We start from the raw sequence: 15,713 nt of genomic DNA on the forward strand, positions 1-15,713 counted from the left end.
TTCCACGCCAAGTCTGTACAATTCCTGGGATTCATTATTGAGGGAGGGCAATTACGGGCGGATCCGGTAAAGACTCAAGCCGTGGTCGAGTGGCCGACTCCCAAGAACCGTAAACAGCTACAACGATTTTTAGGATTCGCTAATTTTTATCGTCGCTTTATCAAGGATTATAGCTTACGGGCTGCCCCCCTTACTAAACTGACGTCGAGTAAAGTACCCTTTAGGTGGTCACCTGTTGCTGATGAGGCATTTGTAAAATTGAAACAGCAGTTTGTAAACCCGCCAGTGCTCATCCACGCTAATACCGATCTGTCTTTTGTGGTCGAGGTTGACGCGTCGGATTCAGGAGTGGGGGCGGTTCTGTCCCAGCAGTCGCCAGAAGACGGGAAGCTCCATCCCTGCGCCTTCTTCTCCCGGAGACTGAGTCCAGCAGAGGCAAACTACGACGTCGGGAATAGGGAACTTCTGGCAATCGTCTTGGCTCTACAAGAATGGCGACACTGGCTGGAGGGCGCCAAGGAACCCTTTAGGGTGCTGACGGACCACAAGAACCTGGCATACCTTCGGTCAGCCAAAAGACTTAACTCGCGGCAAGCACGGTGGGCATTGCTGTTCACAAGGTTCAACTTTGTCGTGGACTACCGCCGGGGATCCAGGAACCAGAAGCCAGACGCCTTGTCCCGGATCCACGATGCGGCCACGCCGGAGGCAGGAACGGAACCGGTCCTACCCGCACATTGCTTTGTGGGGGCAGTTCGATGGGAGGTCGAGAAACGAGTCATGGAAGCACAGGAAGGGATTGCTGTTCCGGAGGAGTGCCCGGCTGAGAAACTGTTTGTCCCTGAGCCGGTGCGGGCTGAGGTCCTTCGGTGGGGGCACACATCACGAGTTGCTTGTCACCCGGGAATCAACCGGACTCTTGCCTTGGTCGGCCAGCGGTTTTGGTGGGCCGACATGAAAAAGGACGTCACAGAGTTCGTCAAGGCATGTACCGCTTGTGCGTGCGGGAAATCGTCCCACCAGCCGCCGATGGGACTGTTAAGGCCGCTACCCCTCCCGGCGCGGCCTTCGTCGCACATCTCGCTAGACTTTATCACCGGCCTCCCCCGGTCAAGGGGAAACACGGTCATAATGACAGTGGTCGACCGATTCTCAAAACTAACTCACTTTGTTGCCCTCGCCAAACTGCCGTCTTCCTGGGAAACTGCACAACGGCATTCCAGTGGACTTGGTGTCCGACCGTGGTCCTCAATTCATCTCCCAGGTCTGGAGGAAATTCTGCAGGCTGTTGGGCGCCACAGTCAGTCTGTCTTCCGGATATCACCCCCAGACCAACGGCCAATCGGAGAGGGCCAACCAGGACCTTGAAGCAGCTCTACGATGTGTTTGCCTGCACAACCCGGAATCCTGGTCGTCGCACCTCTCCTGGATCGAGTACGCCACGAACACTCTGCCGTCCTCTGCGACAGGTCTCTCACCCTTCAAGGCGGCGTACGGCTACCAGCCACCTCTGTTCCCTTCTCAAGAAGGTCCCGTCGAACTGCCCACCATCCAACATCACCTCCGGCGGGCCCACAAGGTATGGCGGGAGACCCGAGCGGCGCTATCCCGCTCAGCGGCCCGCAATAAGGAGATTGCGGACCGTCGGCGGCGTCCGGATCCTTCTTACCAGCCAGGAGACAAGGTCTGGCTCTCATCCCGGGACATGCGGTCTGGCTGGTTGCTCGAAGAAGTTGGGTCCGCGCTACATCGGACCATTCGAAATACTCACCATCATCAACCCAGTAACTGTGAAACTCCGTCTGCCGCCTTCACTCAAGGTGCATCCAGTGTTCCACGTTTCCCTCCTCAAGCCAGAGACTCCCAGCCCGCTGAACCCGCCTGCACCCGCACCGCCTCCTCCCCGAGTGGTCGATGGGGATCCCGTCTACACGGTCAGAGAAATCTTGGACTCTAGGCGCAGGGGCCGGGGCTTCCAGTACCTGGTCGACTGGGAAGGTTACGGACCGGAGGAGCGGCAATGGGTCCCCCGCTCCTGGATCCTTGACCCGTCTTTGCTCGACGCTTTCCATGCTGATCATCCAGATAAGCCAGGTGGTCCGCCAAGGGGCGTCCGTTAAGGGGGGGGGGGTACTGTCATGGTTCGGTTCTCAGCCTGTTGTGCTTTTGTGTGTGTGTTCCAGTGCCAACAACGAGGGGGGCGTTCCCCAGCCCCGCACCTGCATCGCGTTGGCAATTAGGACTTTAAAAGGACTCCGAGCTGCACAGCAAGCTGTCGGATTATTATTTGCTCACCAGTGTGTCCAAGTGTTCTCCGCGTTTTCAAGTTTGGTAAAGTCCTAGAATCTGTTTTCGTCCTTTAGTTACTCTGTATTCACGTGTGTATATCCGCGTCGCTTTCTGTTGTTTATTCCGCCTTTTTGATTGTTTCCGCATTACATTTCGAGTAGTCCTTGCCGGGTGCAAGTGTTTTGTGTTTGTCATTCTGTCCTTGCCTTTTGCAAGTGTTTTTTTTGTTACTTCCGTGTTCCTTGCCGTTGCAAGTGCTTTATGTTACATTCGCGTTCCTTGCCGGTTGCAAGTGTTATGTATCACTTTCGTGCTCCTTTCCTTTTGCAAGTGTTTTTTGTTAACTTCGTGTTCCTTGCCTTTTGCAAGTGTTTTTTGTTTCCTTCGGGTTCCTTGCAGTGTGCAAGTGATTATTGTGATCCGCGTAATCTTGCCTGCGAGCAAGATTTACTTCTTCGGTTGGTCAAAGAAATAAACCGTGATTGTTTTCCTTCTCTGAGCCTGCCTCTTTGGGATCCGTTCTTCTTCGACTCAGCCGAGTCGTGTCAGATTCAAGATGCAATAACCTTGTGACTTTAAAGATAACTGCAAGGAGAAGTGCTGCTCTTCCTCCCTCTATGTGCGTGTGTGTACGGGCAAATGCCGAAATACATATTTAGAACTTTTGGTGGGCACAAGTAACCTTGCTCTGTAAGATGAGTTCTCACGGTATTTGTGAGTTCACAAGCTCCCGAGAACTCCCTTGAGGGAATCACAATATTAATCTGGCTATTGCCAGGTTAGGGCACAAGGATAATAAAGAAAATACACAGGGGCGTACACATGATTGTGAGTTAGCTTCAATATTTGACATTTATATACAGGGAGTAATCTCAAGAACTAATCATACTACAAGGTGGCCGACAAAGTAAAGACCTTTAATAATTTGATGATTTGGTCATGGACAAAATAAAGGCTAATTGATTACGGTGGAGGACCAATCCTCCCCTCCCGACATAAGTAAGTGCGTAGATCCAAAGCATTCCAGATTCAAAATGCCAGGGAACAAGTGATTACTTGAGGGTATGACACCCTCCTGCAGCCATAATTTAGTGTAACTGACTTTATTTTTTTTGGATTGATTGATTTTGTTTATTGAACATATAAACATACAAATAAATAGCAGAGAAACAAAAATTAAAAAAGAAAAGAAGAAAGAAAAGAAAAAATGTTTAAAAGGGAGTAGGAAGAAGTTAAAACGTATCTTGTCCTACCCCTTATACATTATATATTTAAACATATTTTATTATTAATATAATACTAAGGTATAAACCTTGTTATGAATATAAGTGTACTTGGATATGCGTGCATTATCCAGCAACATATGTACATGAAATTCCCACACATATACCATAATACATTTATAAATCATATACTCATACTCATATATACAATTTGTATGCTCTTATTTGACATAAGTATTTTTTTTAACTTTGCAAATAGTGATATCTATCATCCAAATAACTTTTCATCCATTTATATGCTAAACCTCTTATACCATATCGCTCTAATTTATTCATTAATCTAGAATGATCCATGGTGTCAAAAGCATTTTTTTAAATCCATAAAAATCCCAACAGTATTTTTTTTTTATTATCTATGTTAGTGGATATTGTTTCTACGAGTTCTATGGCTGCCATTGAGGTGGTCCATTTTTCTTTAAACCCATACTAATTTTCAGTTAAGAGCTTATATTTTTTTAATAAAGTTGTTAAGTCGGTGTAAAAATAATTTTTCTAGAATTTTTGAGAACTGTGGCAACAATGATATTGGTCTATAGTTATTGAATGTGTGCCTATCTCCACTTTTGTGAATAGGAATAACTTTTGCTATTTTCATTTTTGATGGAAATATACAGTTTTAAATATATAGTTTTAAATGACAAATTGCATATATATGTGAAAGGTTGCGCAATACATTCTATAAAACTTTTTACTAGTGTTATATTAATATGAGACAATGTGTTGTGTGGTATCTGCAAATGTACATTATAGGGGATATTTTATTTTTAAGATAAGTAAATCCAGTTATTTATTTGAATGTGTATTATTTTTACTTTGTGTAATCGGAATTATTGTGTCGTAGTTCTGTTGATTGTTTGTGTCATGATTATCTTCTGGTGCCCAACTGTATGCACTCAGACAAGGACACATTATGCACAGGTCTGACAAGTGATGGTGAGTTATTGATCTAACTCCAGGAGTTAAACGAATTGAAAGTTGTGGGTTTCCGAATAAATAGTTTAATGTTTTGGGAGATGTGGGAGATTTAAGATTAAGATTTTCGGATGCTAGTATGTATGGCTCTGAGGTGCACATTGAACCTGACCGTTATTTAAGTTGGTATCTAAATTGGTGGCATCAGAGACTACTAGGGTGATATCCAAATAAATACTTTTTATTGCAAAAGAAAAAGTTTGAGGCATCAACAGGAGACTTTCCACCCAATTGTTTCAATAGCAGAACCTTCTGTGAGAACTTTGGTGGTGCCAAGGATGACCAATAATAAATAACAATGAGACTAAGTGCAATTTCTGAAGAAATTGCGTTGGAATGCTGAAAGCTGAATGCTAATAGCTGAATGCTAAGCTGAATGCTAAGCTGAATGCTAATAGCAGAATGCTAATGAAGGAAATAAAAAGAAATTCTGTGAAAATTACAAAGTAATTAACTATTAATTACTAGTAGTAGTAGTAGTCTTAGTAGTAGTAGTAGTGGAAACAGTATTACTAGTTGTAGTATTACTAGTAATTATTTAGTAACTTGTAGTTAAATAACAAATGCAAACCCATTTCACTTAATTAGCTCACTTTAGTATCTGCAACTTGCGTGAAGTCGAGCTGCATTAGGCTACTGCGTTGCTATGCTAGCAGGAAACAGGAAGTGACCTAATTGAGCTCTAGAAATTAAACGTGAATTTTACCCTTTTAATTTTACTTGCAATTATTATAAACAATATAGCCCGACAAATTACACAAAGATAATAGGAAAATAAAAACAATGCACATAAACAATGCACCATATTAAACGTTCAGTTAAAATTAGTGAAACAACAGCTCCTCCTAAGGGCGAAAAAAAAAATTAGTCATTCAAATAACAGTTAATCAAATGGAGGTGAAACAATTGAACAATGACCATTTCTGAAATTAGAGTTGGGTCCTGACTGTTGTTTGTGCATATGCACCAAACAGCAGCTCAGAGTACCCACCCTTCCTGGAGTCCGTGGAGGGTGTGCTGGAGAGCGCTCCCTCTGGGGACTCCCTCGTCCTGCTGGGGGACTTCAACGCTCACGTGGGGAATGACAGTGAGACCTGGAGGGGCGTGATTGGGAGGAACGGCCCCCCTGATCGGAACCCGAGCGGTGTTCTGTTATTGGACTTCTGTGCTCGTCACGGTTTGTCCATAACGAACACCATGTTCAAGCATAAGGGTGTCCATATGTGCACTTGGCACCAGGACACCCTAGGCCGCAGTTCGATGATCGACTTTGTAGTCGTGTCATCGGATTTGCGGCCGCATGTTTTGGACACTCGGGTGAAGAGAGGGGCGGAGCTGTCAACTGATCACCACCTGGTGGTGTGTTGGCTCCGATGGTGGGGGAAGATGCCGGTCCGACCTGGCAGACCCAAACGTATTGTGAGGGTTTGCTGGGAACGTCTGGCGGAATCCCCTGTCAGAAAGAGTTTCAATGCCCACCTCCGGCAGAGCTTCTCCCTTGTCTCGGGGGAGGTGGGGGACATTGAGTCCGAATGGACCATGTTCCGCGCCTCCATTGTTGAGGCGGCCGATCGGAGCTGTGGCCGTAAGGTGGTCGGTGCCTGTCGCGGCGGAAATCTTCGAACCCGCTGGTGGACACCAGCGGTAAGGGATGCCGTCAAGCTGAAGAAGGAGTCCTATCGGGCCTTTTTGGCCTGTCGGACTCCGGAGGCAGCTGACAGGTACCGGATGGCCAAGCGGAACGCGGCTTCGGCGGTTGCTGAGGCAAAAACTCGGACATGGGAGGAGTTCGGTGAGGCCATGGAAAACGACTTCCGGACGGCTTCGAGGAAATTCTGGTCCACCATCCGGCGTCTCAGGAGAGGAAAGCAGTGCACCATTAACACTGTGTATAGTGGCGATGGGGTGCTGCTGACCTCGACTCGGGACGTCGTGAAGCGGTGGGGGGAATACTTCGAAGACCTCCTCAATTCCACCAACACGTCTCCTTTTGAGGAAGCAGAGTCTGGGGACTCTGGGGTGGGCTCTCCTATCTCTGGGGTCGAAGTCACTGAGGTGGTTGGAAAGCTCCTCGGTGGCAGGGCCCCGGGGGTGGATGAGATCCGCCCGGAGTTCCTAAAGACTCTGGATGTTGTGGGGCTGTCGTGGTTGACACGCCTCTACAACATCGCGTGGACATCGGGGACAGTGCCTCTGGATTGGCAGACCGGGGTGGTGGTCCCCCTTTTTAAGAAGGGGGACCGGAGGGTGTGTTCCAACTACAGAGGGATCACACTCCTCAGCCTCCCTGGTAAGGTCTATTCAGGGGTGCTGGAGAGGAGGGTCCGTTGGGAGGTCGAATCTCGGATCCAGGAGGAGCAGTGTGGTTTTCGTCCTGGCCGTGGAACAGTGGACCAGCTCTACACCCTCCGCAGGATCCTCGAGGGTGCGTGGGAGTTCGCTAAACCAGTCCACATGTGTTTTGTGGATCTGGAGAAGGCGTTCGACCGTGTCCCTCGGGGAGTTCTGTGGGGGGTGCTTCGGGAGTACGGGGTGCCGGGCCCCTTGTTACGGGCTGTTCGGTCCCTGTACGACCGTTGCCAGAGTTTGGTCCGCATTGCCGGCAGTAAGTCGGATTCGTTTCCGGTGAGGGTTGGACTCCGCCAAGGTTGCCCTTTGTCACCGATTCTGTTCATAACTTTTATGGACAGAATTTCTAGGCGCAGCCGAGGAGTGGAGGGGTTCCGGTTTGGTGGCCTCAGCATTGCATCTCTGCTCTTTGCAGATGATGTGGTGCTGTTGGCTTCATCAGGCCGGGACCTTCAGCTCTCACTGGAGCGGTTCGCAGCCGAGTGTGAAGCGGCTGGGATGAGGATCAGCACCTCCAAATCCGAGACCATGGTCCTCAGTCGGAAAAGGGTGGAGTGTCGTCTTCAGGTCGGGGATGAGATCCTGCCCCAAGTGGAGGAGTTCAAGTATCTTGGGGTCTTGTTCACGAGTGAGGGTAGGATGGAGCGGGAGATCAACAGGCGGCTCGGTGCAGCGTCTGCAGTGATGCGGACTCTGTATCGGTCCGTCGTGGTGAAGAAAGAGCTGAGCCAAAAGGCAAAGCTCTCGATTTACCGGTCGATCTACGTTCCAACCCTCACCTATGGTCACGAGCTGTGGGTCGTGACCGAAAGAACGAGATCCCGGATACAAGCGGCCGAAATGAGTTTCCTCCGCAGGGTGTCCGGGCTCTCCCTTAGAGATAGGGTGAGAAGCTCGGTCATCCGGGAGGGACTCAGAGTCGAGCCGCTGCTCCTCCGCGTTGAGAGGAGCCAGCTGAGGTGGCTCGGGCATCTGGTTCGGATGCCTCCTGGACGCCTCCCTGGGGAGGTGTTCCGGGCATGTCCCACCGGTGGGAGGCCCCGGGGACGACCCAGGACACGCTGGAGAGACTATGTCTCTCGGCTGGCCTGGGAACGCCTTGGGATCCCACCGGAGGAGCTGGTTGAAGTGGCTGGGGAGAGGGAAGTCTGGGTTTCCCTCCTGAAGCTGCTGCCCCCGCGACCCGACCCCGGATAAGCGGAAGAAGATGGATGGATGGATGGATGGAGTTGGGAAAAAAAATAATTTCCCAAAATTTGAACCGATTTGAATATAGCTAAATGTTATCATTATTCACATTCTTGGTTTAAACTGGCAACAAAGAGCTTGTTTTCAACATGACCTTGGCTGATTGCTCATACTCTGCTGCCACCTGCTGGCCGTTTTCGAAACATGAAACCTAATAACTACCATTGTTTGAAGCCACCACTTTCTGCCAAGCTGCATGTCAAAGCTTTCTCTATGCTCTTGTGTAAAAAAAACAAACAAACAAAAAATGTGTACACGTGTTTGGGAGTGACCCTATATATTGTTTTATTTTGTTTCTATGTTTTACAATTATGACAAGAGAAAATGGCTGTTGTCAAGAGATTTTAGTTTTAACTAAAAAAAAAGAAAAAGGAAAAAAAAGAAGAAGAAGCATGTAAAGTCAGAGGAGGGATTTGAACCCACTACCTCCTGGTTACTGGACAAAGAACTTAACCATGTAAAATCTATGATGTAAAATCTGTGACATTATTTTTATTATTTTAAACTTCCTCACACTTTTTTTTCTATGTTTTAACATTTTCAACGTATGTTCCTTTAGTAAATTTTGTAACCTACTTTTGTTTTCTTTTCTTTACTCTGAATGTTAATTACTGTGTTTGCTGATGCTGTGTTGTCTTTCAATGTGTAAAGCACCTTGAGTTGAGCCATGTGTATGAAATGTGCTACACAAATAAACTTGCCTTGCGTTGAATATAACACAGATAATATAGAAAGAAAATTTAATAATGACAAATGAGATCAAAAGTAAAGGATGTGAAATAATGATTAGTAAGAAGGACCCGTATTAAATATTGAATTTGTATTAATGAGCTACCCAGGCTGGATTCGAACCCAGGTTCTCTGCGAAGCAGGCGACTAAGCTAACCACTGACCTAACTTGTCTGCTTCAAAAGTCATGGCTTTCAGCATTCTCACAATCATAATTAACTTAAAAATTGGGACCTGGCTGGGATCATACCAGCAAACTCACGGTTCATGCTTCAGTGCTCTCCGCTGTACCACGGACGAAGTATTTGAAGCCTTGCTCCAAAGTTATAATCAGGTGATTCACTGAGGGCTTGATCTCTGTAACCACGTTTGATATTTTTATGGATGCACTTACGGTTAGTATATTAATTTTTTAAAGGGGCTGTCTGCTGGATTCACTCAGGAAAATGGACTTTTTAAATACAGAATGTACACACTTTAACTTTCTCTCAGTCTAAACATCTGTGTTTTTGTTAATCTTTTGTGGTAATTTCGTCCTAAACCCCCACCTCCCCAGCCTGTATTTTGCCATTTTGTGTTTGTTTTGTAAACAGCGGGACATTTTAGTGGAAAGACAGTGTTTGCAACCCTCCAGCCAATCGCAGAGCGGGGGGTGGAGTGTCGCAAACGGGGCCGGGCGAACGTTTCAGCTGCGTGACGTCACTCCCGCGGCAATTTGAAAGCACGCACGGATTTTTTTTTTCTTCACTCACTCATTCACACACGTAAGCTTCTGTGAGTGAGTAGGTGAGTGAGTGAGTGAGTGATTAATCAGATTAAAAATTTTAATCGATTGACAGCACTAAGAATTTCACTATAATGCATTTCCTGATATGATAGTCAGTTGGTATACTTACTATCCGTTTGCATTATTGCCACAGGCACATGTGTAATGTACAGTCGGTGGTAGCCTTTGAAGCTGCGACCTCCTGCTTACTGTACATGCGCTCTCCCAACTGCGCCACTGAGCAGTGTCGGAAAGCCGGTCATGATGGTCTGTTGTATGTGTAAGATTCAGACAGGAGTAAAATTTAAGTTAATTTGTTAAAATATATATTTACTTATACATTTATGTTTCTAGAACTATTATTTACACATTTATATATTTTGGTATTTTTTTAGATACCAGTAGCTAAATTGATGTGGTATTTTCATTTACTTGCATTTACTTAAGTTAGCTGGCTCCTGATTGGTTAGGGTTGGTCAGCTGACGAGTGTTCAGGAAGTGTGGTGACTGTCGCTACATGTCTGACTAGTAAACAGCGTTGTTACAGAAGAAATCCGTCTCCATCCTGCTTTCTCATTTTCTAAAGAGTGGTCCATTTACCACCAACGAACCCTCACGTTACATTTGGTGGCAGCGTGGTGTTATTTTTGGTGGTTTTTGCACGTTTGGTGAGTTTTGTTCCTCTGATGAGCGGACATTGTCTCTTTTTGTGCGGCGTGGACTTTTCTCACTCTTTTGAGTAGCAAGTGGACTGTGTGCAAACATTTTTGAGATTTTAAGGATTTTTGCAGCGTTTTTCATACTTTTTGTGACTTTTTCACCACTCGTTTTGTCCATTATGTCTGATGGGGAGTGTGACACTCAGAATGGCAGACAGTTTTTCTCGTCGCGACAGAGGAAGTCGGTGGATGCTAGTGACTACATTGCCGCCCCGTTGGCTCCACATACTGTACCCGGCGCCCTGAAAATTGATCTTCCACCCACCTTTAAAGGAGATGGCACGGAGTCTTTTACAAGTTGGTCTCGACGTTTTGAAGTTGCTGTGCAAGCGATGACTACACCCGATGCTGAGTTGTCTGCAGTTATGGCTTCCATTCTTCCAACTCGCCTATCTGATGCTGCATTTCTCTATTGGGACAGTTTGCCTCCTTTGATTCAGAGAGACTATGATTTGGTGAAAGAGAAACTCAGAGAAGTTTTTGGACCGAAATATTCCCTTCCATTCTTCCAGACAAACATAAATGCTCGTCCTCGTAAACCAGGTGAAAGTTTGGATGTGTACAGTGCTGACATCACACGTCTTGTACTGGAAGCCTTCCCCACCTATGACAACAACGCACTGGCAGGTGAAATGTTTCGACGTTTTGTTGCTGGCTTGGACCCTGCTCTGCAGTCAAAAATTCATGAGATGGGAGCAGAGAATCTGGAGGATGCTTTATGCATTGCTAGCCGCTGTGAAAGAGCACGTGCAGCACTGCATATGTCCACTGCTGGATTTTCACACACTCAAACTTCGGAGCAGGTTGCCATGATTCGACCTAAACCACATGATGACAAACTTCTTCATGCTGTTGAGCAGCTGACTCTTACTGTGACAAGTTTGAAACAGGAAGTACAGCAGTTACGGCAGGATCACAGTTACTTGGCTAAGCGTTTGGACACCAGCTCTGACAGATTCTCTTCCCTTGATGGCTCCCCTTCCCGCTACTACGACAGGCAATACCCAAAGACCGTTACTCACCTGAGCAGCAATATGGTCATGATCCTGACTTTCGCTATGAACGTTCTGTTCCTCCCTCTGCGCATCCAAGACGCTCTGAGTGGGATGATGACAGGCGCAGCAGGTACCGCTCTCCTCGCCCATCCTCTCAACACTCAAGTTATGGTCGTCATTCTGCTAACACTGATCGCAGCCCCAGTCCGGCTCCACAGCGACACCGGGATTCGAGTCCTCACACAAGGAACAGTGTTCGGTTCCAGTCTCCTGAAAGGCATTCTCGCTCTTCCTCTGGCCACCAGGGAAACTATCAGTAGCTACTGTTGCGGGGCAAACATCGGCTACTGTACCACAGCCCCAGGTGGATACCCTTTTACATGATGACTTGACACCAAATGACAGCGAGTTGCAATCTGATGATTCTGTTTCTTCTAACATCCTTGCTGTTGTTGAAGGGATTGAAGTCTGTGCTTTGATTGACTCTGGCTCTTTTGTTTGCATTGTGAGTGAGGACATTCGCAACTCTCATCTAGCCTTGAAAAAGCGCCCCCTGTCAGCCTCCTCTGTACCAGCTCGTTCAGTGAATGGACAATGTTTGGACATCTTGGGCAAGTTTACCATTTGACTGAGACTTGGAAATCGGGTATGGCAACAAGAAGTTGAAGTTCTCAGAGGTGCTTACCAGCCAGTCATATTGGGCTGGGATTTTCTGTCGAAACACTGTGCCCTACTAGATGTCAAGAACAAAGTGCTACGGCTTTGGGACATGATAATTCCCCTTTTGCCTAAAAGATTTGAAGTGGCTGCTTGCTGTAATGTTTCAGTGCTGACTCCCACAAGGATCCCTGCTATGAGTGAAACACTTATCACGGCCTGTGTATCACCTGCTACACCTGCTTCTCCTATGCCAACTGACTATTGTGGTGTGCTTATGCCCAATTCATCTTGTGACATTATGGTGGCACACTCCCTTAGTGAAGTTCAAAATGGCACAACTGTGGTTAGAGTGCTAAATCCCTCAAGAGAAGGCATTGAGCTCCATTCCGGTCAGCACCTTGGTGAGTTTCATTCAGCCTCATCTGATGACATTATACCTTTTGAAGGGACCTGCTGTGCAACCTCACCTGCATATGATGTGACTCTACCTGTCAAGTTAGATGAAACTAACCTCACATCGTCTCAAGTTCAGTCACTGCAGTCATTGCTTCAGAAATATTCAGCAGTATTTAGTAAAGGCTCACAAGACCGAGGTCGCACCGGCATAATCAAACATCACATTCGCACGGGTGAGGCCACACCGATTAAACAGAGGGCATACAGAGTAACACCAGAGAGAGCAGAAATACAAACTCAAGTTGACAACCTTTTGAAAGCAGATATTATTGAAGAGAGCTACAGTCCCTGGGCAGCGCCAGTTGTTTTGGTGCGCAAGAAAAATGGCACATGGCGTTTCTGCTTGGACTACAGGAAACTCAATCAGGTCACAATAAAGGATTCTCACCCTCTCCCCAGAGTTGATGATGCACTTGATGCTTTGTCAGGTTCTGCTTGGTTCTCTACCATGGATCTTCAACATGGCTACTGGCAAGTTGAACTTGACGAGCCAGACCGTGAAAAGACAGCATTCAAGACGGGCAGTGGACTTTATCACTTTAAAGTTATGCCAATGGGACTCACAAATGCTCCAGCCACATGCCAGCGTTTGATGGAGACAGTGCTGCGGGGCCTTCCGTGGGAAAACATGCTTAGTGTATCTGGATGATGTTCTAATCTACAGTCAATCCTTCAGTGAACATCTCCTGCACCTTGAGGAAATTCTTTCCAGACTCCATTCCAGTGGCTTGAAGCTGAATCCAACAAAATGCTGTTTTGCCAGAGGTCAGGTACGATTTTTGGGTCATGTGGTATCCAGGTATGGCATTCAACCAGACCCAGAGAATGTGAAAAGTGTTCAAGACTGGCCTACTCCACATTCAGCAACAGAAGTAAGAGCCTTTTTAGGACTCTGTTCTTATTACCGCAAGTTCATTAGAAACTTTGCACATCACAGTGTCTCCCTGCATGCACTCACAGAGAAAAATGCAGTCTTCCAATGGACTTCCCAATGTCAAGATGGATTCGCCTATCTGAAACATGCACTTTCTAACCCCCCAGTAATTGCATTTCCTGACTTCACCATGCCATTTTCTCTCTATACTGATGCTTCCGGTTCAGCTGTTGGTGCTGTGCTAGCCCAGAAACATGAACACCAAGAGAAAGTGATTGCATATGCTAGCCATGTTCTAACAAAAGCCGAGAGAAAGTGGTCAACTTATGACAGGGAGCTCTTTGCTATTGTCTGGGCTGTAAGACATTTTCGCCACTATCTCCATAAACAGCCGTTTGTTATTGTCACAGACCACAAACCTCTCCTTGGTCTCAGAAAAATTCCCATCGACAATGATAGAACTGGTCGGCGTGCACGTTGGGCACTTGAACTTGATCCTTTTGAGTGGACTGTAATTCATAAAGATGGCCACCGACACCTGAATGCAGATGCAATGTCACGTCACCCTGCTGACACCTCACAAACTGAGCAGACTATCACATCTCAGGAGAATATGTACTCAAGTCATGTCAGTCCATGACAACCCCATTGCTCCTGTGATGCTGAACCAAAGTCAGTTTCGCCTGATTCGACTAACTCAGTGGCTCCTTGTTCCAACTCACGGTGCTCCAACCATGTTTCCTCCACCTTTGTGCTCGAACTTCCTGAAGATGACCTCCGGGAAGAACAACAACAAGATTCTGCAATCTCACTGGTTCTTACTTGGAAAGCGAAAGGTCGGAAACCGCCATACTGGCATATAAAAAAATGCACACCTGTTGAAAAAGTCCTTTGGCAGGAATACCACAGACTTATCCTGCATAATGGCTTGCTCTGCCGTAAAGTTGTCAATCCATCCATAAAGTCAATTGTGCGTCAAGTTGTGGTTCCTGACAGATTAAAAGACACTATCTTAAAGTTACTGCATGGAAACCCTGTAACTGGCCACATGTCTGCTGACAAGGTCTTGAAACGTGCTCAATTAATCTGTTATTGGCCATTTATGTCACGTCATATCAAAGAATGGTGTAAACAGTGCGCTCCATGTGATGCAAGACGGAGTCCCACACCTCAACATAGAGCTCCAATGAAAACCATCACTGCTGATGAGCCGTTCCAAAAAGTTGCGGCTGACATACTTGAACTCCCTATCACAAGCCGTGGGAACAAGTATGTGCTGGTGGTTCAAGATTATTTCTCCAAATATGTCAACCTCTATGCTATTCCGGATCAGCGTTCCACAACAGTTGCAAAATGTCTGTTTGAACAGTACACCTTTGAACATGGCATTCCGGAAATGTTGCACACTGATCAAGGCCGCCAATTCGAGTCTGACCTTGTGAAACACCTTTGTGAAATGCTTCGTGTCCAGAAAACCAGAACTAGTCCATATCATCCACAGTGTGATGGCATGATTGAAAGATTCAACAGAACTCTCATCGATCAATTGGCCAAGTCACTTCTTCAGCAACCTGGTGAATGGGATAATTGTTTGAACCAAGTCGCCTTGGCTTATAACACAAGCCCTCATTCTTCTACTGGTTTTGCTCCATTCTTTCTTACACATGGCCATGAAGCCCGGATGCCTGCTAACCTGCTGTTGTTAAACAATACACCATCTTTTTCTACATCAGGTTCTCCTGCTGACTATGTTTCACAGTTGACCCAGAAACTTCAGTCCACCTTTCATTCCGTGGCCTTAAACAGAGACTGTGCTCACATCAAGCAGAAGCATCAGTATGACAAAACTGTCAGGCACACTCCTTACGTTTCCGGAGACCTTGTGTGGTTACATGACCCCACAACATCCAAGAAAAAACTCGCTCCCCACTGGAAAGGTCCCTTTGAAGTTCTGCAGTGCCTTGGATCTGATGCAGATTCATCTGGTGTCACATACAGGATTCATCACTTCCTTGATCCAATTGACAAGTGCAATATTGTCCATTACAACCGTCTCAGGCCCTACTATGCTTCTGTGCCCGAACATCGACATAATTCTCCTGTAGATGACTCTTCGGGGCACTCTCAACTCCCAGCTTTGACTGCCTTATCAGGTGCTTTGCCCTTTAAACCTGCGGTGCCGAAGAACTCTGATATGCCCGGCTGCCGTTTTCCTACCGCGATAGACCCTCTGTGTCTCCAGCCCACAACTTCGCCCTTACTTCAGTCACAGCCTCAGTTACGGACTCTACCTCCACCCCAGCTAGAGGCCCGACCCCCGTCTCTCTCATCCCCTGCTTCATGGACTCAGTCCACCACTGCCCCCCCCCTTCT

At 46.7% G+C, this 15,713-nt stretch overlaps 1 protein-coding gene across 1 annotated transcript in view; it reads right to left on the reverse strand.

Moving 5' to 3' along the window:
* Nucleotides 1–15,713, reverse strand: part of rrh (retinal pigment epithelium-derived rhodopsin homolog) — a 200,405-nt gene that overhangs the window by 9,783 nt on the left and 174,909 nt on the right. The gene's annotated exons all lie outside the window — the stretch shown is intronic.

This window comes from Festucalex cinctus, chromosome 12, assembly GCF_051991245.1.
Source record: "Festucalex cinctus isolate MCC-2025b chromosome 12, RoL_Fcin_1.0, whole genome shotgun sequence".
In the NCBI taxonomy this organism is placed as follows: domain Eukaryota; kingdom Metazoa; phylum Chordata; class Actinopteri; order Syngnathiformes; family Syngnathidae; genus Festucalex; species Festucalex cinctus.